This window comes from Pan paniscus, chromosome 15 (assembly GCF_029289425.2).
Source record: "Pan paniscus chromosome 15, NHGRI_mPanPan1-v2.0_pri, whole genome shotgun sequence".
Taxonomy (NCBI): domain Eukaryota; kingdom Metazoa; phylum Chordata; class Mammalia; order Primates; family Hominidae; genus Pan; species Pan paniscus.
The window spans coordinates 74,249,894-74,260,568 of NC_073264.2; the positions used below are offsets into that span (position 1 = coordinate 74,249,894).

The 10,675-nt window shown below is 43.5% G+C and overlaps 2 protein-coding genes across 9 annotated transcripts in view; both read left to right on the forward strand.

Moving 5' to 3' along the window:
• The window catches only part of RBM25 (RNA binding motif protein 25), a 106,862-nt gene that overhangs the window by 82,102 nt on the left and 14,085 nt on the right, over positions 1–10,675 (forward strand). For all 7 annotated transcript variants that reach the window (XM_055097777.2, XM_055097776.2, XM_034937775.3 and 4 more), the window contains one exon: positions 10,515–10,596. The gene's annotated coding sequence lies outside the window, so the exon portion shown is untranslated. The remainder of the gene's footprint in view (positions 1–10,514; positions 10,597–10,675) is intronic.
• The window catches only part of PSEN1 (presenilin 1), an 81,101-nt gene that overhangs the window by 909 nt on the left and 69,517 nt on the right, over positions 1–10,675 (forward strand). For both annotated transcript variants that reach the window (XM_003824135.5, XM_008977860.4), the window contains exon 2: positions 10,515–10,596. The gene's annotated coding sequence lies outside the window, so the exon portion shown is untranslated. The remainder of the gene's footprint in view (positions 1–10,514; positions 10,597–10,675) is intronic.

Here is a 10,675-nt window from a genome sequence, read left to right on the forward strand (position 1 = left end):
CTAGGAAGTTTTCAGTTTAGAACATGGCAGAGACATTCTCAGAAATAAGGAAGTTAGGAAGAAAGACCTGGTTTAGAGAGGAGGGCGAGGAAGTGGTTTGGAAGTGTCACTTTGGAAGTGCCAGCAGGTGAAAATGCCCTGTGAACAGGACTGGAGCTGAAAACAGGAATCAATTCCATAGATTTCCAGTTGATGTTGGAGCAGTGGAGAAGTCTAAGCTAAGGAAGGGGAAGAGGAGGCCAAGGCAAACACTTAGGAACACTTGTAACGAGGGGGTGGAAGAAGAGCAAGGAGCCAGCTGAGGAGAATGAGTGTGGTTGGAGAACCACCACAGCGCAGGGTCGCCAGAGCTGAGGAAGGGGAAGGAAGCTTCAGGAAGGAAAAGGTTGGCAGGGATTTTGAGTGTTAGGCCTGGTGTAGCAGAAGGAACAGAAGATTTAGAGCAGCGCTAGCCAATAGAAATAAAATGTGAGGCCCGGCGCGGTGGCTCACGCCTGTAATCCCAGCACTTTGGGAGGCCGCGGGGCGGATCCTTGAGCTCAGGAGTTCGAGACCAGACAACACGGCGAAACCCCGTCTCTACAAAAAATTAGCTGGGCGTGGGGGCGCGCTGCTCCCAAGCGAGGCTGAGGCAGGAGAATCACTTGAACCCGGGAGAAGGAGGTTGCAGTAAGCCAAGATTATGCCACTGCACTGCAGCCTGGGCAAAAGAGTGAGACTGTCTCAAAAAAAAAAAAAAACCTGTTTTGTTTTTCTTTTGGAGAAAAGGCATACAAATTTATTAGCATGCAGACTGGGAGAACCACAAGGTGATTATCCCTATTTTAAATTTTCTAATAAACATACTATTATTTATTTATTTATTTACTTTTTGAGACGGAGTCTGGCTCTGTCGCCCAGGCTGGAGTGCAGTGGCGCGATCTCGGCTCACTGCAAGCTCCGCCTCCCGGGTTCACGCCATTCTCCTGCCTCAACCTCCCCAGCGGCTGGGACTACAGGCGTCCGCCACCACGCCCAGCTAATTTTTTTGTATTTTTAGTAGACACGGGGTTTCACCGTGTTAGCCAGTATGGTCTCGATCTCCTGACCTCGTGATCCGCCCGCCTCGGCCTCCCAGAGTGCTGCGATTACAGGCGTGAGCCACCCTGCCCGGCCGGCTATTTTTTTTTTTAGAGATGGGAGCCTCACTATGTTGCCCAGGCTGGTCTTGAACTCCTGGAGTCAAGTGATCCTCCCGCCTTGGCCTCCCAGAGTGGTGGGATACAGGCACAAGCCACTGTGCCTAGCCATAAACACATTTTTAAAGGTAAAAAAAGGCCGAGCGCGGTGGCTCACCCCTGTAATCCCAGCACTTTGGGAGGCCGTGGCGGGCGGATCATGAGGTCAGGAGATCGAGACATCCTGGCTAACACGGTGAAACCCCGTCTCTACTAAAAAATACAAAAAAAAAAAAAAAAAAAAAAAAAAAATTAGCCGGGCTTGGTGGCGGGCGCCTGTAGTCCCAGCTACTCGGGAGGCTGAGGCAGGAGAATGGCGTGAACCCGGGAGGCGGAGCTTGCAGTGAGCCGAGATCGCGCCACTACACTCCAGCCTGGGCGACAGAGCCAGACTCTGTCAAGAAAAAAAAAAAAAGAAATGTAAAAAGAGGTTGGGTGGCCGGGCGCAGCGGCTCACGCCTGTAAACCCAGCACTTTGGGAGGCCGAGGCGGGTGGATAACCAGATCAGGAGATGGAGACCATCCTGGCTCACGCGGTGAAACCCCGTCTGTACTAAAAGTACAAAAAATTAGCCAGACATGGTGCCAGGCATGTGTAGTCCCAGCTACTCGGGAGGCTGAGGCAGGACAATGGCGTGAACCCAGGAGGCGGAGCTTGCAGTGAGCCGAGATTGCGCCACTGCACTCCAGCCTGGGCAACAGAGCGAGACTTCGTTGTTTTTTTTTTAAAAAGGCTGGGCACAGTGGCTCACACCTGTAATCTGCCAGCACTTTGGGAGGCCGAGGCAGGTAGATCACCTGAGGTCAGGAGTTCGAGACCAGCCTCGCCAACATGGTGAGACCCTGTGTCTACTAAAAATACAAAAAATTAGCCGGGTGTGTTGGCGTGTACCTGTTATCCCAGCTACTCGGGAGGTGAGGCAGGAGAATCGCTTGAACCCAGAAGGTGGAGGTTGCAGTGAGCCGAGATCATGCCACTGCACTCCAGACTGGGCTACAGAGCGAGACTCCATAAGAAAAAAAGAAAAAAAAAGGGGGGGCAAAAAGAAACAGATGAAACCAATGTGAATAATTTATTTTAACACAATATACCTAACATATTTTTATTTCAATATCTAACCAATATAAAAATTTACTTGTTTTGCCCTCTAGAGATAGTAAGCTCCTTAAGTAAACAGAAGTAATACCTGATTAATTAGAATTCCCAACCCTCATCAAGTGTGTGCTTATATAGAAGAAACCCAGTAAATGTTTGTTGATTGAAAAATATTAATACTCTTGCTTGGATGAGAGTGAGGAAAAAGGTATTAGTGTTGGCTTTTCACAACGCCTTGTATGGTTTATTGTTTAAGTTGATCAAAGCAAAAGAAAGACTGCAGGCAATGCTAAATATAACAAGTGATTTACAAATTAATTAGACGTAAATAATCATTTTTCATTAAAAATTAGTTGTATTCTGTCCATTTCCACAGAATTTTAGACAATGATTTTGAATAATCATATCTCCCTTATAGAGTTATTGAAATTAAATAACTGATTGGGGAAGATTCTTTATAATTATACAAAGGTATATAGGACCATAGTCTCATATCCAGAGTTCTGAAATCCGAAAACTAAAAGGTTTTTCTTTTTTTGCTATTCTTTTTTTTTTTTTTTTTTTTTTTTTTGAGACAGAGTCCCTCTGTCGCCCAGGCTGGAGTGCAGTGGCACAATCTCAGCTCACTGCAACGTCCGCCTCCCAGGTTCAAGTAATTCTTCTGCCTCAGCCTCCCGAGTAGCTGGGACTACAGGCGTGTGCCACCACACTGGGCTAATTTTTGTATTTTTAGTAGAGGTGGGGTGTCACCATATTGGCCAGGCTGGTCTCGAACTCCTGACCTCGTGATCCACCCGCCTCAGCCTTCCAAAGTGCTGGGATTACAGGTGCGAGCCACCGCACCTGGCCAAGGTTTTTTATAACTAATTTAACAGCAAAATCTGGCCTAGTTATCGTCTTTATTTTCTTTTTTTAATGTGATTTAAAACTATTCATTTGTTTCACTATAGCTTAATAATTTGTTTGCTTTTCTGCTTCTAAGACCCTGTAGGGGCATTATATAACTTCTGGCATTTGCATAGTACCTTTACAAAATCCAAAAAAATCTGAATTCTAAACACATTTAGTCCTAAAAGTTACAGATAAGGGATTCTGGACTTGCAATTCTAAGTCTTTGTTCGTTTTTATTGCATTTTCTGAGCCAACATAACCATTATTTAAAAACAAGTTGCTATAGTAACTCTACATTACAGACCTCCCCCAAACTCAGCAGTTCAGAGCATGTATTCTCACTCAGGGCTCTGCTTCCTTGTAGGTAGATCTGTGGATCGGTGAGGGCAGTTCTTATTTGTATGCCTTATTCTGGGGCCCAGGCTGAAGGGGCAGTGGCTATCCATGATCAGCTTTTCTCAAGGCACCAGCAGAAGTACAAGAAGTCAAGGCCAACTGCATAAGCATAGTTCAAATGTCTGGTTATGCCACATCTGCTAAGATTGCATTGACCAAAGCAAGTCACATGATCATGCCCAAAGACTTAGGAGTGGGTAGTAGACTGCAACCACCATGCAGCCAAGCAAACTACAGAGCCAAGCCTATAACATCACTGGAGAGAGGTGTATTCCTCCCTTGGCCAGGCTGGGGGAGGGAGTGAATATTGGCTGAATAATAATCTAATCTACCACAGATGGTTAACAGAGGTGGAGTGGGATGGAAGGAGAAAAAAAAAAAAATCACCAAATGGGATGTATCACTACCCTTGCTCTTTTTAGCGTCTACTGCTTTCACAAAGCCTTTTATAGGGCTGGAGAAATGATTTGCTCCTAGTCTCTTAAAAACCAGAGGAGTCTTTTGAGGATGTATTCCTAAAGTTTTTAAATTAGTTTAAAAAATTTTTTTATTAATTTCAATTATAGGCTGAGCACAGTGGCTCACGCCTGTAATCCCAGCTAAGGTGGTGGATCACTTGAGGTCAGGAGTTCGAGACCAGCCTGGCCAACATGCTAAATGAAACCCCCATCTCTACTAAAAATACAAAAATTAGCTGGGCATGGTGGTGGGAGTCTGTAATCCTAGCTACTCAGGAGGCTGAGGCAGGAGAATTGCTTGAACCCAGGAGGTGAAAGTTGCAGTGAGCCATGATCGTGGCATTGCATTCCAGCCTGGGCGACAAGAGTGAAACTACATCTTGGCCGGGTGCGGTGGCTCACGCCTGTAATCCGAGCACTTTGGGAGGCTGAGGCGGGCAGATCACGAGGTCAGGAGATCGAGACCATCCTGGCTAACACAGTGAAACCCCGTCTCTACTAAAAATACAAAAAATTAGCCAGGCGTGGTGGCGGGCACCTGTAGTCCCAGCTACTTGGGAGGCTGAGTCAGGAGAATGGCCTGAACCTGGGAGGCGGAGCTTGCAGTGAGCTTAGATTGTGCCACTGCACTTCAGCCTGGGCGACAGAGGGAGACTCGTCTCAAAAAAAAAAAAAAAAAAAAGAAAAGAAACTACATCTCAATAATAATAATAATGTCAATTATAGGTTGGAATTTAGAGTTCGGTTACATTTACTATTGGATGTGATCCTTTAAAAACTCAAGTAGAGGCTTTTCCAGCCCATTCATAACATTAGAAGTTGGGCCGCCTGTCCAGGGAGAAGCTTTCAAAGTAACACTAAGGTTGATTAAATACTTTTGTAAAATAAAGAATAAATCACAAGCTCATTGGCACTTGAAACTTAGCAGTGCAGTGCAGATGCAGCAGAAAATACTTGTAGCAGTTTTCTCAGTGAAAGAGAAACTAGTCAAGTAGCTTAGAGACATTAAAACAAGCCACAAGCCCTTTGTGCTAGAGATCATGGTTAAAAGTCCCCTGAAGATGTTTTTCCACAGTAGAAATTTTGTTTATATTTATGTCTGAGAGTGAAAAAAGAAAATGGAATCAATAAGTAACCATGTTCTGCAGGAGTTTGAGGTTTTGTTGTTACATTGGGAAGTAGTGAGAGAAAAAAACGTATTAATTCTTTTCTGTTGGTACTTTCTTGAATTACATTTTTAATAAACTTATTTTGAGATTCTAAACATTGCTCCTGTGATAATTTCTGAAGTGCTGATGAGTAGAAGGTTTTCTGGTTAGACTTCTGTTCAGCACATCTGAGCTTCGAGATTATTTGTAGTTCTCCTGAGGCTTTTTAAATCTCTTTGTATATAATAGATAAATGCTAGTTTCCCATCAGAGAAGGATTTCTTTTTCCTTTTGTCTGATTGAGCAAGTGTCTTGAGATTAAGAAAATGGATATCAGTGAATTCAAGTGTTGTGCTCTGTCAGTTTGCAGCAGGTGACCAGAGAGCAAAAACACCAAAGTAGATTCTGTCCCTACTCCCACCTACTCCTCAATTCGGGTCCCATGAAAGATCCTCAGATCTGAGTAACTGTTGTTGTTTTTGTTGTTCACAGGGCTAAGAATGTTCACGGCTAAGAATGTTAAAAAGTCTCCTAGTGTCTCTTGCCACGCTGCCTGAACAGTGGGGTCATTGACCGCCATGCAATCCTCAATTGTTTTCAGCTGATACTGGACCAAAATCAAATCTAGCTTTGCCTGCCCCTTTCTTTGTACCAGTAGCGCTTGTTTGTTCACCAGGCCTGACTGAAGACCTAGCCCTGTTGCCTGCCTCTGCTTCCTACCGAGCCCCCTGTAAACAGCAGCTCTCCCAGGGAGGCTCACCTTGTAGCATTGTGATCTTTGGAAGCATCAAGGGAGGCACAAGATTTCTCTGGGTGAACTGGAAAAGACTTGGGCTGGGCATCAGAAGACTTGGGTTCTGGAACTGGCATTGTTTACACTCGCTCCGTAACTCTGTGCAGGCAAAATCTTTCACCTTTTCTGAGTTTTTTTTTACATGTCAGTACAGATTCCTTTCCTCATGAGGTTTCTTTAAGACTCAAATGGAAGAATAGATGTGAAAAGAACTTTGAAGATAGTATTGGAAAATGCTAAAGTGACTGCTGTGTTATTGATGATTTTTTACGGGATTTGTCTGAGAAAGCTCCAGTGTGACCAGTTTGTACCAGCTTGTATGGTTTCTTGTAATAACCGAACAGATCCTATTAGCATAGGGTAAAAATGGAAACTACTTCTTTTAAAATGACCAGTGGCTGCAGTGGCTCAGGCCTGTAATCCTGGCTAGTTGGGAGACTGAAGTGGTAGGGTTGCTTGAGGCCAGGCAAGACCAGCCTGGGCGATACAGCAAGACCCTTTCTCTAAATAAAAAACTAGCCACCCATGTAGTCCCACCTGCTTGGGAGGCTGAGGTGGGAGGATCGACTGAGGCCAGGAGTTCAAGGCTGCAGTGAGCTATGATTGCCACTGTACTCCAGCCTGGGTGACAGAGTGAGACCTTGTCTCTTAAAAAAAAAAAAAAAAAAAGATTTGCATTATAGCTTATCTTTTTTTTGAGATGGAGTCTCACTCTGTCACCCAGGCAGGAATGCAGTGGCGTAATCTCGGCTGACTGCAACCTCTGCCTCCTGGGTTCAAGCGATTGTCCTGCCTCAGCCTCCCGAGTAGCTGGGACTACAGGTGCACGTCACCATGCCCGGCTAATTTTTGTATTTTTTGGTAGAGATCGGGTTTCACCATGTTGGCCAGGCTGGTCTGGAACTCCTGACCTTGTGATCTGCCCACCTTGGCCTCCCAAAGTGCTGGGATTACAGGCGTGAGCCACTGCGCCCAGCCAGCTTATCCTTTTTTAAAAAAACATAAATACTAGGATATTGAGATTATTGAAAATGATTTTGGTGCTTCAGTTTTGAATTTATACTTAGAGCAGTTTTTGAAGTTTAAGATCTCATTTACTTCTAAGTAATAGATTTACTAGTAATCAAAATCGCTTCAAAATACCGTAATCCTCATTGCTGTAAACTCCTACGGGGCAGGTATGGAGTTTTATAAAGAGGCAATATAGTGTACTCTGTGAATTCCAACTCCTCGCTTGCCAGATGTGACCTTAAGCAAGTGAACTTCTGTGTGCCACACTGTTTTCATCTGTAAAAGGATAAAGGGAATATCATAAATTAGTTTGTTAAGCCTTAGTTTAATAATGTCTCTCTCTAAGTTTTACATATAAGTAGACAGTGTCTTTCTTGTTTAGTCAATAATCATTCTTATTATTTAATAGTATCTCTACTAAATTTATTGTATAAGATTATACTAATCTTGTTTAGTGCGTGGTAATCACTTCTGCTCATATTTAACCTATAAGCATAATATAGTTTATTTATATACCATTTATTTATTTTATTTTATTTTTTGAGATGCAGTCTTGCTCTGTCACCCAGGCTGCGGTGCAGTGGTGCAATCTTGCTTCACTGCAACCTCCACCTCCCAGGTTCAAGTGATTCTCCTGCCTCAGCCTCCTTAGTAGCTGGGATTACAGGCACGAGCTACCATGCCCAGCTAATTTTTGTATATTTAGTACGGACAGGGCTTCACCATGTTGGCCAGGCTGGTCTCGAACTCCTGGCCTCAAATGATCTGTGTGCCTCGGCCTCCCATAGTGCTGGGATTACAGGCATGAGCCACCGCGTCCGGCCTACTTACCTTTTATTTTTGCTTGCATTACCCTTTCTTTGCCTTGTTTCATTTGGCTAAGACTGTCTTGTTTACTTGCTTTGTTTCTGAGGGATTATATGAGAGTTCTATGGGTTTTTCCATAATGGAGTGTACTTTTATTATTTTATTATTTGTTTTTTTGAGACAGGGTCTCACTCTGTCACTCAGGCTGGAGTGTAGTGATGCAGTCACTGCTCACTGCAGCTTTGACTTTCTTGGCTCCAGTGATCCTTCCACCTCAGCCTCCTGAGTAGCTGGAACCACAGGCACCCACCACCGACACCCAGCCAATTTTTTTTTGTATTTTTAGTAGAAACAGGGTTTCACCATGTTGGCCAGGCTAGTCACGAATTCCTGGCCTCAAGTAGTAACACCCATCTCAGCCTCCCACAGTGCTGGGATTACAGGCATGAGCCACTGAGCCCGGCCTCATGCAATTTATTGACTACTTCACTGAAAGTGAACTTGTATGGATACTCAAAAAGTACAGTTTGTATTGAATACATATTGTTTTTGCATCATACTAAAGCTGAACAGTTCTAAACTGAACTGTCATCAGGGACCGTCTGTATTGTGAAATCTTAATTTTGTCCATATTAAAAGACAGGAACAGGGCTGGTTCGTGGTGGCTCACACCTGTAATCCTAGCACTTTGGGAGGCTGAGGTGGGTGGATCACTTGTGGTCAGGAGTTTGAGACCAGCCTGGCCAACATGGTGAAACCCAGTCTCTACTAAAAATACAAAAATTAGCTGGACATGGTGGTGCACACCTGTAATCCCAGCTATTCGGGGGGCTGAGACACGAGAATTACTTAAACCCAGGAGGTAGAGGTTCCAGTGAGCGAGATCGTGCCACTACATTGCAGCCTGGGTGACAGAGCAAGACTGTGTCTCAAAATAAAGACAGGAACAAAGGTATCGATAACTCTAAGTATAGGTTAAATTCCCACAAAAATCTAGTTTTAAAAAATCTTTTTTTTTTTTTTTTTTAAAAAAACAGAGTCTCACTCTGTTGCCCAGGCTGAGTACAGTGACGAGATCTTGGCTCACTGCAGCCTCTAATTCCTGGACTCAAGCCATCCCCCCACCTCAGCCTCCTGAGCATTTGGGACTACAGATGCATCCCACCTGCACCCAGCTAATTCTTTTTTTGTAGAGATAGTGTCTTGCTATGTTGCCCAGGCTGGAGACTGATCTGCAACTCCTGGCCTTAAGCTCTTTATTTTTTAAGCAAATTTGCACTGTGTTTTCAATTAATATGAATTTGCATTTTGCTGATCTCATGCTAGCTGACAATGGGCTGAAGGTGAGGGGAGGAGAAAGATGGACATGGTATATAAAAGCATGTATGATAAAGTGGAACGTCACCTTGGTTAAAAATGTGTAATGATTTGAATGATACAAATATAAGTAGTTAAGCGTTATTTTGAACTTGATACCTTTGCTGGAGGAAAAATTACTTTATGCATTTTTGATGAAAAATCATTAGAAGAAAAAAAATGGAATATTTAGAGGAAAGAGTATCCTGATGTTAAAAGTGAAAATGAAATAGGACATTGAGAAAATTTTTTTTATGTAAATGTGTATATGGTAATGTATTAATTAGCGTTAGGTATGTACACGGAATTTTGCCTTCTATATTTCTGAAAACCTTCTGTGAAAAGGAAGAGTTGAAATCATAAAGAATTGGCTGATGGAAATTAAGGTAGACAGGCAAATGGGAATGTGGCCCCCCCAGGAGGGTGAACTCTGAGAGACACAGTCATCCCTGTAAATAAGGCTGCACCAAGATCAAAGGAGAGGCCTGAGGCTGGGAGTCAGGAGTCAGCCATTCTTTTTTTTTTTTTTTTTTTTTTTTTGAGACGGAGTCTCGCCTCGCTCTGTAGCCCAGGCTGGAGTGGAGTGCAGTGGCACCATCTCGGCTCACTGCAACCTCCACCTCCTGGGTTCAAGCTTTTCTCCTGCCTCAGCCTCCTGAATAGCTGGGATTACAGGTGTGCGCCACCACACCCGGCTAATTTTTGTATTTTTAGTAGAGATGGAGTTTCGCCATGTTGGTCAGGCTGGTTTCGAACTCCTGACCTCATGATCTGCCCGCCTTGGCCTCCCAAAGTGCTGGGATTACAGGCATGAGCCACCGCTCCTGGCTGAGTCTGCGATTTCTTGCCAGCTCTACCCAGTTGTGTCATCTTAAGCAAGTCACTGAACTTCTCTGGATTCCCTTCTCCTTTTGTAAAATAAGCATGTTATCTGTCCATCCTGTCTTGGGCATTGTGATAAGGATAAGATGACATTATAGAATTTTGCAAAATTAAAAGTGCTAGACAAATGATTTTATGAAAATATAAAGATTAGGTTGAATTTGGTCAGCATAGAAAAAGGAATGTTGAGAACATTCCTTAAGATTACTCAGCTCCCTTTGCTGGAAATCAGAAGTCATTAAGTATCTTTGTGGTTGAAAATGTTTGGTGTCTCAGGCGGTTCTACTTATTGCTAAAGAGGTCTACCTTGAGCTTATAGTAAATTTGTCAGTTAGTTGAAAGTCGTGACAAATTAATACATTCCTGGTTTACAAATTGGTCTTATAAGTATTTGATTGGTTTAAATGAATTTACTAGGATTTAACTAACAATGGATGACCTGGTGAAATCCTATTTCAGACCTAATCTGGGAGCCTGCAAGTGACAACAGCCTTTGAGGTCCTTAGACAGCTTGGCCTGGAGGAGAACACATGAAAGAAAGGTTTGTTTCTGCTTAATGTAATCTATGAAAGTGTTTTTTATAACAGTATAATTGTAGTGCACAAAGTTCTGTTTTTCTT